The sequence below is a fragment of the Gossypium hirsutum genome, chromosome A04 (assembly GCF_007990345.1).
Source record: "Gossypium hirsutum isolate 1008001.06 chromosome A04, Gossypium_hirsutum_v2.1, whole genome shotgun sequence".
Lineage (NCBI taxonomy): Eukaryota > Viridiplantae > Streptophyta > Magnoliopsida > Malvales > Malvaceae > Gossypium > Gossypium hirsutum.
In genome coordinates this window covers 61,120,532-61,131,740 of record NC_053427.1, presented here as the reverse complement: position 1 = coordinate 61,131,740, position 11,209 = coordinate 61,120,532, and positions in this window count along the sequence as shown.

Below are 11,209 nucleotides of genomic sequence, written 5' to 3'. Positions count from 1 at the left end.
ATTGTTGTGGAATTTGTTGGTAATGACATAATGTTTTGTTTTTCTTTTTTGGTTTAGGGTTTGATGTTGAACAAAATACTTCATGGGGAGATTTTGAAGGAGAAGCACCTGACTCAAATGATAGTTAATATAAAACTTATGAGTCAAATGCTTCTTACTTTGATTCTTTTGAGTCTAGTGGTGATAGGGTAGATGAACCAGAGGTTGAACTAGTAGGTGAAATGACATAGAAGGAGTTAGGTCACTTACTGGGCTAAGATTTTTGGGGTTTAAGAGATGATTTTGATAATAACAGTGATGATGATTTGAATAATGACGTGGATTTTGATAAAGATGGGAATAAAAAGTACCCTATGTTCTATCCTCAAACTGATATGAGAAATACTATATTAATAAAGGGTTTTGTTTTCCCTAGTATAGACATTTTAAAAGATGCAGTTAACAGTATGGAAGGATAAATAGGGTGGTAACGAAACTAACTAGGAATGGCAAGCTTAGGGTGAAAGCAGCCTATGTACCTAGTTGTCCATGGACGTTGTAGGCATCCAAATTAAATCCAAAAGATCTAATGGATGAGAGTTGGCAGATTAAGACCTTAGTCAAGCACCATATGTGTGGGAAGGTAATGAAAAATAAGAATATTACTTTAAAGTGGATGGCTAGACACTATTTACACAAATTTCAAGTTGATCCCAATTATTCCTTAACATATTTACAGAATGATATTAGGGTGGATTTTGGAACAATAGTGTCTCAAACTAAATATATGAAGGCAAAGATTAGGGCCTTAGAATTAGTTCAAGGGAATCACAAAGCCCAATATGCCAATATATACGATTATTTACTTGAGTTAAAGAGACGCAACCTTTGTACAACAACCATATGTAAATTAGACTGTAGGCTATTTCAAAGGCTTTATACATGCATTGAAGCATGCAAATTAGGTTGGTTAACTGGTTGTAGGAGAATTATAAGGCTAGATGGGTGCTGGCTAAAAGGATATTATGGTGGACATTTGCTTGCTGCTGTTGGGGCTGATGCCAACAATTGTATATGTAATGCCCCAATTTTCGGGAATTCTGTGAATGTTGGCATAGGTTTAATTATGTTAGTGGGCCGCTAGAAGGCCCAAGCTTAAGATAGAACCCGACAATTTTAGTTAATTTTTTTTGTTCCATAAGAAAAAAGGGGGTGAAATTATGAAATAGGACCTATGTGAAAATGTTTGAAAATGCTATAGGCTAAATTGAAGTGGCCAAATAAATAGGAGTGCAAAATAGGAGCATTTGCATGACAAACCTCCCATTTTACATGAAGTGGCCAGCCATCATGTTGTTGTAGACAAAATGTGCACTTGATATCCATAATTTATGGTACAAATTGATACAAATTGATAATGGGTTAGGTAAATGTTCCATGATAATGGGTTAGGTAAATATTTCATGATAATGGGTTAGGTAAATATTCCATGATAATGGGTTAGGTAAATGTTCCATGATGGAAATTTTATGTCTTTTGTATTAAAGAATTAAATGGATGAAATATGAAATTTTATTAAAAGAAAAAGGGGTGAAAAGAACAAGTTTTGTCTATCTTTGTTCATCATAGCCGAAAGTTAGAGAAGAGAAAGGAGAGGAGAAAGCTCTTGAATGTTCGGTTAGTTGGGGAAGAAAATTGAAGGTAAGTTCATGGTAGTTTGCTTTTATTTTGAGGTTCATGAGTTCTTCTTGATTCTACCTTAACTCTTGAAGCATATTTTGGTTTTTAGTTGTGTTGTGAGCATTTAGTCATGAATTAAAATGAAGGAAATGGTTGTTGTTTCATGTTCTTTTGATGAAAAATGGAAGATAGGTGAAGTTGAGCCAAACAAATGAGCATGCATGTGCCTTAGATGTTAAAGGGAAAAATCGGCTAACATGTTGTGCTTTAAAATAATGAAATGGAGATTATAATTAAGTAAAATCATAGATATGTGATGATTGATTGGTGATATACATGTTTAAATAATATGCATGCAAGTTATGTGTGAAAGAGTGATTTGGTAATAAATCTGCTTGGGACAGCAGCAGTTAAATTGTATGAGATGAATTAGAAGCTGAATAAATTATGTAATTAAATCTTAGTGAGTCTAGTTTCAAATGAAAAAAACAAGAACATATTTTTAATTCTGTACAATGAGAAATTTGATTCGTAATGAAGAGTGGTCAGATTAGTCAAACAGTGAAACATAAGAAACTTTAAGAAAAAACTGGTATTGATTGGCCAAACCAAAAATTCTGAAAATTTTATGGATAGAAGATATACGAGTCTATTTTCAAGGAAAATTAACGGCACTTGATTTGGAGTTTCGTAGCTCCAATTATAAATAATTTAGTGACTGTTGCTCAGGAAGACAGCTTGCAGTGAAATTATGATTATGTGGTAAACATTGACAAAAATTTGTTAATGAGTTGCTTATTGATTTCTTATAAGCTTACTATGATCTGTAGGTGTGGTTGGCCGAATATTGTAAGAGGTTAATACGTAGTTCGTATTTGAATAGTTAGATTAATGTGTTAGTAATCCAATTGTAGGCAGTTCGTCTGTGGATCTCGTCAGCATATCGTCGCAAACAGGTGTGTAACTAACACCCTCTTTCTTAGTCTGGATCGGCAAAAGTCGAAAAGCCGAAATGCCGAAAACCGGTATTTTGTAGATTTGCGAGTGTGCAAATGCTCGTGAGGTAAATCGATTAATGTTTTGGTAAACTGCAAAATTTGGACTGCAAAGTGCATGATTTCTATGCCCTCGATATTTTTGGGCTTAATGGGCCAAAGTTGGAATGATGGGCCAACGGGCCCAATTCGGTAAGAACCCTCGGTACGTGATTCTGTTAGTACGTGAAAAGTAGGAATATGCATGAAAAACCCTAAAATAGATAAATTACTGAAATACCTTTAAAAGTGAAAAATTTACAGTTTTACCCCTAGTAGATAAATTACCGAAATACCCTTAGGGTTAAATTGACCTAAATGCATGTTTGACTGTTGTTATTTACTGCATGCCATGTTGTTATTATCTGATGCATGGGATTGGGATATTGACGGAGGAAGTACTGAAAGTGGCTTGTCCACGTACTGGAGGCTTTGCCTCAATTTACTGTTAACTGAGCAGCAAGGCTGCAACTGTGGAGTGTTGGGCTGGGTGGGTTGAGCTATTCCCCACATGGAGTGTATGGCTGGTACGGGTGGAGTGTAGTGGTTGGTGGGTTGAGTAGTCTCCCCAAATGGGATTGCATATATTTATTAATGTTGCATGTATTTTGAAATGGGTCTATGGGCCATACTGTTATCTGAATAATGGGCTAAGGCCCAGTTTATTGTTATCTGAAAAGGGCTCTGGTCCAGTACCACTGTTACCTGAATGGGCTTAGGCCCAATAGGCTTGAGCTGACTTGGGCTTTGAATGGGTTTTCCTTACACACTGAGTTTCCCCAAACTCACCCCTTTTATTTTCATCCACGCAGGAAATCCCCAACCATAGTGGGCTTGGAGCTGTGAGGGAATTTGGAGTGGCCACCCGTTCTGAAAGTTTGATTTTCTTCTGGTGAACTAGACATCCTTTTATTTACGTTTGAAGTTTTGGGTTTTTAAATGTAATAAGGCCGCTTAATTATTTTTGATGGTTTTAATATGTATTACTGAGATAGGTATTACTTATTTTAACTGTTGAAATTGGATAGCTTTAGGGCGCGTTTTCAAAAACAACAATTGATTTCAAAATAACACGACAACAAGCAAAGCTTCCGCAATGAAAGTATTTTCTAAAATTAATCACTTTTCCTAAAAATGACTTAATCAAATCGGTTTCCTAGAAATATCCTTGACGTTAAGGTGTGGCAATGGCGGTATGCATGTCTAGGATTGGATCCGAAGGGAGCTTGGTACTTAAGCAGTCCGATGGACTCACCACCTCTTTTCCGGTTTCCTACCTGGTGCACAGCTTCCATTCACTTTAACCTATAATGAAATTATCTTTTAAAACACTAAGTAAGTTTTTCTGGATCAACAATATAAAATGTTTTGAACGCTTCGATGTGGCATGTCGGATCTAGTCATAACGTCTGGGTCGGGTTTGGGGTGCTACAGTATATATCCAGTGGCCTTTGCTATAGTTAAGAGTGAAAACAAACAGTCATGGTTTTGGTTCATCGAGCTATTACATAGGGACTTGGAGATCGATAACTCCTACAATATATGCTTCATGTCTGACAAACAAAAGGTACCATAAAGCCATACTGTTCCCTAAATTGTTTATATAAGGTTAGAAGTGATTTTTGTGTTGTTCCCTAATGCTGGAGCAAGAAATTGTGCCAGACATCTTTACAACAATTTCAGAAACATGGAAGGATTTAGAGGCCAAGCTAGTTGTCTCACTTTCTGGAAAGCTGCTAAAGTAACTTTTCCAAGAAAATCTGAAAAAGTAATGTCTAAAATGAGGTCGTTGTCAAAATTTGTTGAAACTTGGTTGAGTGACAAGGATCAAAGAACGTGGTTAAGAGCCCACTTCTTAACTAGATGCAAGTCTGATCTATTACTGAACAACAATAGGGAATATTTCAACAAGGTTAAAATTTGTTTTTTGAGCTGACTGTTTATCACTTCATGTTGTATAAGTGTTGTTGGAGTTATTTAAGGACTTGCTCTCATTGCAGGTTATTTTAGAAGCCAAATATAAGCATATCCCAATGATTTTGGAAATAATTAGAAGAAAAGTCATGAATAGGTTGGTTTCCATGAGGGAGGCTGCTGAGAAGTATTCTGGACCTTTATGTCCAAGGATATAGAAGATTGTCTGAAATTGCTAATCAGTCTAATAACTAAGTTCAGCTAACTCTTTTTTACTTAGTTTGGAATTTTGTTACTTAGATGCAAAAGTTTTAATTTTAGAATGTTATTTTGTTTGTAGCGTATGGCCAATATATGTTGGAAACAAGAAGTATGAGGTAGATTGTGGATTAGACAACAAACATGTGGTTGACCTCCTCAACTCCTCTTGTTCATGTAGAAAATGAGACTTGTTAGGAATCCCATGTAAGCATGTTATTTCTTACATGCAACTACTTGCTGTGAGCCTTAAAACTTATGTTAATACATGCTATACTTTCACTACTTAGTTGAATATTTACAACCACTTGATTAACCTTATAAAAGGTGTAACACCCCTAACCAGTCTTCGTCACTAGATTAAGGTTACAGAGTATTACCATATGAAATAGAACATTTAAAAACAAAATAGGAACATCTATACAAATTTAATATTATCAATTAATAACTCAATTTAATTATAGAAAAAGCACACATGCGGGCCTTAAACTGAGTCTATGGGGCTCTAAAAATAACGTGAGAACAATCAAGGACCAATTTGAAACAAAATAGAAAATTTTGGAAAAAGTTGAAAATTTTGGAAAATAGGGGTCATACAGCTGTGTGACATAGCCTAGACCATGTGGAGATTCGAAGCCTAAACACACGGTGGTGTGTTCGCCCTTTGGGTATTTGAAGTAGGGCCACACGACCGTGTGACCGCCTATGTGGGGTGACCGTGTGTGGCACAAGGTGGTGAGCCATTTCAAAACCAAACCTTGCACACCAAGATACTTCATTTTTACAAACATTCACATAACACACTTAAAACATACCAATTTCTTCAACCTATGAGACTAACCAATATGCCATCAATAGGCACCACAATTCATACCTCAAAATCAATCCAACCAATATCTCAAGTTCATTAATTAAACACATATCAAACATACCAAAACCATTTCAAACATACATGTCATTCAACCATGGTTTGGCTATCTTTACAAGGCATGCATAAGTATTCAATAGCCTATTTGTTTATACCATTATTTTCAAACTATTAACTATAAATATTAAGTCATTTATAAGCTTGGCACCACTCTAACATACCAATTTTCCAAACTACAATAAAGTCCTATTACATACCAAAGCACACACATATCATTTTACCACTTCATTCACATTTCAATAAACCAAAGGCCATTTAAATCACATGGCATTCACAAGTGACCAAAACCCATACTTACATATACACATTTATAAGCCAACCACAAGGCATTTAGGTAAATAAACTTAAACCACAACACATTGATAAACAACCTAAAAACTAACTTGATGGTTGAGTACATGTGATAGGAAATTTTACTATGAATGTTGGCCTGAATGTCTTGTATGATTGCATACTAAATAACTGGTAAGTTTACTTCCCGTTATCCGGACTTACTAAGCATGTTAATGCTTACCCCCTCTCATTTCCCTGTTTTACAGAGCTCGTGAACTTGTGAAGATTGGAAGATGATTGGAGCATTGTCAACACTATCAACTTGTTTTGCTTGGGTATATAGATACTTTATTTTGTTTCAATGGCATGTATAGGTTCTTGTTATTTTGTGATATGTGTCATTGGTTGGCCTATGTAAGGGCTTAAATATTAAACTTATTCTTTTTGTATATGGCCATAAGACATGGCTCATTTTGATGAAGGCTATGACCTACTAATTGTGCTTGTTTGTGGTTAAATGTTCTTGTGATGATTAAATGTGGTATATTATAAATAGACTTATGAAATGTGGTCAAATCACTTGGGATGGTTAGGTCATAATTGGAAATGAGTTATAACAACGAGCCAAGTCTAAATGTGTTCTTGAATGAGTTATAAATCCCAAATACTGTAACGCCCCAATTTTCGGGAATTCTGTGAATGTTGGCATAGGTTTAATTATGTTAGTGGGCCTCTAGAAGGCCCAAGCTTAATATAGAACCCGGCAATTTTGGTTAATTTTTGTTCCATAAGAAAAAAAGGGGTGAAATTATGAAATAGAACCTATGTGAAAATGTTTGAAAATGCTATAGGCTAAATTGAAGTGGCCAAATAAATAGGAATGCAAAATAGGAGGATTTGCATGACAAACCTCCCATTTTACATGAAGTGGCCAGCCATCATGTTGTTGTAGACAAAATGTACACTTGATATCCATAATTTATGGTACAAATTGATACAAATTGATAATAGGTTAGGTAAATGTTCCATGATAATGGGTTAGGTAAATGTTTCATGATAAGAATTTCATGTCTTTTGTATTAAAGAATTAAATGGATGAAATATGAAGTTTTATTAAAAGAAAAAGGGGTGAAAAGAACAAAGTTTTGTCCATCTTTCTTCATCATAGCCTAAAGTTAGAGAAGAGAAAGGAGAGGAGAAAGCTCTTGAATGTTCAGTCACTTGGGGAAGAAAATTGAAGGTAAGTTCATGGTAGTTTGCTTCTATCTTGAGGTTCATGAGTTCTTCTTGATTCTACCTTAACTCTTGAAGCATATTTTGATTTTTAGTTGTGTTCTGAGCATTTAGTCATGAATTAAAATGAAGGAAATGGTTGTTGTTTCATGTTCTTTTGATGAAAAATGGAAGATAGGTGAAGTTGAGCCAAACAAATGAGCATGCATGTGCCTTAGATGTTAAAGGGAAAAATCAGCTAACATGTTGTGCTTTAAAATGATGAAATGGAGATTATACTTAAGTAAAATCATACATATGTGATGATTGATTGGTGATATACATGTTTAAATAACATGCATGCAAGGTATGTGTGAAAGAGTGATTTGGTAATAAATCTGCTTGGGACAGCAGCAGTAACGTGACTTTGGAAAATCACCATAAATTGTGGGAGATGAATTAGAAGCTGAATAAATTATGTAATTAAAGATTATTGAGTCTAGTTTCTGATGAAATAAACAAGAACATATTTTGAATTCTGTACAATGAGAAATTTGATTCGTAATGAAGAGTGGTCAGATTAGTCAAACAGTGAAACATGGGAAACTTTGAGAAAAATCTGGTATTGATTGGCCAAACCAAAAATTCTGAAAATTTTGTGGATGGAAGATATATGAGTCTATTTTCAAGGAAAATTAATGGCACTTGATTTGGAGTTTCGTAGCTCCAGTTATAAATGATTTAGTGACTATTGCTCAGGAAGACAGCTTGCAGTGAAATTATGATTATGTGGTAAACATTGACAAAAATTTGTTAATGAGTTGCTTATTGATTTCTCATAAGCTTACTATGATCTGTAGGTGTGGTTGGCCGAATATTGTAAGGGGTTAATACGTAGTTTGTATTTGAATAGTTAGATTAACGTGTTAGTAATCCAATTGTAGGCGGTTCGTGTGTGGATCTCGTCAGCATATCGTCGCAAACAGGTGTGTAACTAACACCCTCTTTCTTAGTCTGGATCGGCAAAAGTCGAAAAGCCGAAATGCCGAAAATCGGTATTTTGTAGATTTGCGAGTGTGCGAATGCTCGTGAGGTAAATCGATTAATGTTTTTGGTAAACTGCAAAAATTTGGACTGCAAAGTGCATGATTTCTATGCCCTCGATATTTTTGGGCTTAATGGGCCAAAATTGGAAGGATGGGCCAACGGGCCCAAATTGGTAAGAACCCTCGGTACGTGATTCTGTTAGTACGTGAAAAGTAGGAATATGCATGAAAAACCCTAAAATAGATAAATTACTGAAATACCTTTAAAAGTGGAAAATTTACAGTTTTACCCTTAGTAGATAAATTACCGAAATACCCCTAGGGTTAAATTGACCTAAATGCATGTTTGATTGTTGTTATTTACTGCATACCATGTTGTTATTATCTGATGCATGGGACTGGGATATTAACGGAGGAAGTACTGAAAGTGGCTTCTCCACGTACTGGAGGCTTTGCCTCAATTTACTGTTAACTGAGCAGCAAGGCTGCAACTGTGGAGTGTTGGGCTGGGTGGGTTGAGCTATTCCCCACATGGAGTGTATGGCTGGTACGGGTGGAGTGTAGTGGTTGGTGGGTTGAGTAATCTCCCCAAATGGGCTTGCATATGTTTGCTGATGTTGCATGTATTTTGAAATGGGCCTATGGGCCATACTGTTATCTGAATAAGGGGCTAAGGCCTAGTTTATTGTAATCTGAAAAGGGCTCTGGCCCAGTACCACTGTTACCCAAATGGGCTTGCATATGTTTACTGATGTTGCATGTATTTTGAAATGGGCCTATGGGCCATACTTTATCTGAATAAGGGGCTAAGGCCCATTTTATTGTAATCTGAAAAGGGCTCTGGCCCAATACCACTGTTACCTGAATGGGCTTAGGCCCAATGGGCTTGAGCTGACTTGGGCTTTGAATGGGTTTTCCTTACACACTGAGTTTCTCCAAACTCACCCCTTTTATTTTCATCCACGCAGGAAATCCCCAACCATAGTGGGCTTGGAGCTGTGAGAGAATTCGGAATGGCCACCCGTTCTGAAAGTTTGATTTTCTTCTGGTGAACTGGACATCCTTTTATTTACATTTGAAGTTTTGGGTTTTTAAATGTAATAAGGCCGCTTAATTATTTTTGATGGTTTTAATATGTATTACTAAGATAGGTATTACTTATTTTAACTGTTGAAATTGGATAGCTTTAGGGCGCGTTTTTAAAAACAACAGTTGATTTCAAAATAACACGACACCAAGCAAAGCTTCCGCAATGAAAGTATTTTTCCAAAATTAATCACTTTTCCTAAAAATGACTTAATCAAATCGGTTTCCTAGAAATATCCATGACGTTAAGGTGTGGCAATGGCAGTATGCATGTCTAGGATTGGATCCGAAGGGAGCTTGGTACTTAAGCAGTCCGATGGACTCACCACCTCTTTTCCAGTTTCCTACCTGGTGCACAGCTTCCATTCATTTTAATCCTTAATGAATTAATCTTTTGAACATCAAGTACGATTTTCTGGGCTTAGAATGGAAATTTTTTTAACGTTTTTTATGTGGCATGCCGGATCCGGCCATAACTTCTGGGCCAGGTTTGGGGTGATACAAATACAAAGAGGATAAATTAGCATGTACATAACCGATGAGATGAAGTTAACATGAAATAGAATATTTATGGTAGTACTTGGGCATATTTAGGCCATGTTAAACTTTATTGAGATTCACAAATATGAGTGATTATTGAGGGTGACCATTGGCTTAGATTGGTAGCCTTCAAAAAGGTCTACACGGATAGACACACGGGCGTGTGTCTAGGCCATGTGTGACATACAGTCAGCCCTACGGGCGTGTGGTATGGTCGTGTGTCCCCTGCACCAAAAATTTTTAGGTTAGAATGCATGGTAGTAAACACACGAGTAGAGACACGGCTGTGTGTCCCAACTGTGTAGAAGACACGGCCTAGAACACCGGCGTGTGTACTGGCCGTGTGACCCTAAATGCATGATGATGTCATAAACAGAATGCTCGAGTTTTTGGGCACGGGCGACAACACGAACGTGTCTAGGCCGTGTGTAGTACACGAGCCAGGGACACAGGCGTGTGCTCGGCCGTGTGAAAATCCCTGTAGGTTCAAATTGAGAAATAAATTTAATTAATTACACACGGGTAAAGGACACAGGCGTGTTCCAAAGCACACGGGCATGTGCATTGCCTCCACACAGGCGTGTGAGGCTTAACCTAGGAAATTTTCCAAAAACTTTCTTAAGTTCTCAGTTTAGTCGCGGACCATTCTCAATGTATGTTTTGGGCCTCGTAGGTCCATAATAAGGACATTATAAATATGATTGACTAGTTTTAATTTAGACGAAATTTTTATAGCCCATACTTTCTGAAAATGTCATGTTCATGCACAGTAATGCCCTGTACCTTGTCCCGATCTCAGGTACAGGTAAGGGGTGTTACACGAAACATGTTATTTGAATAGAAATGGTTGAAGGATACCATAGTGTCTTTGAACCATGGCCTTATTCATTCTCGACTTGATGCCATAGTGTCTTTCAACCATGGTTTATACATTTTTACGTCGTGCTGCCATGGTTCTTTCAACCGTGGTCTTATTCGTTTGATTCATAATGCCATAACATCTTTTAGTTATGGTCTTACTCATTAGAGTTGTGGTGCCATAACATCTTTCAGCTATGGTCTTACTCGTTTCCAGTATGATGCCATAGTTTCTTCCAACTATGGTCTTATTTAGTTTCAGTATAATGTCATAGTGTCTTTCAACTATGGTCTTATTCATTTCCTTCAAGCCAACAAATTTGATTCACACATATATAGAAAAGTAGATAATAATTTATCAAACGTTAATTAATTGAATTAACCAAGTTACGAACTTACCT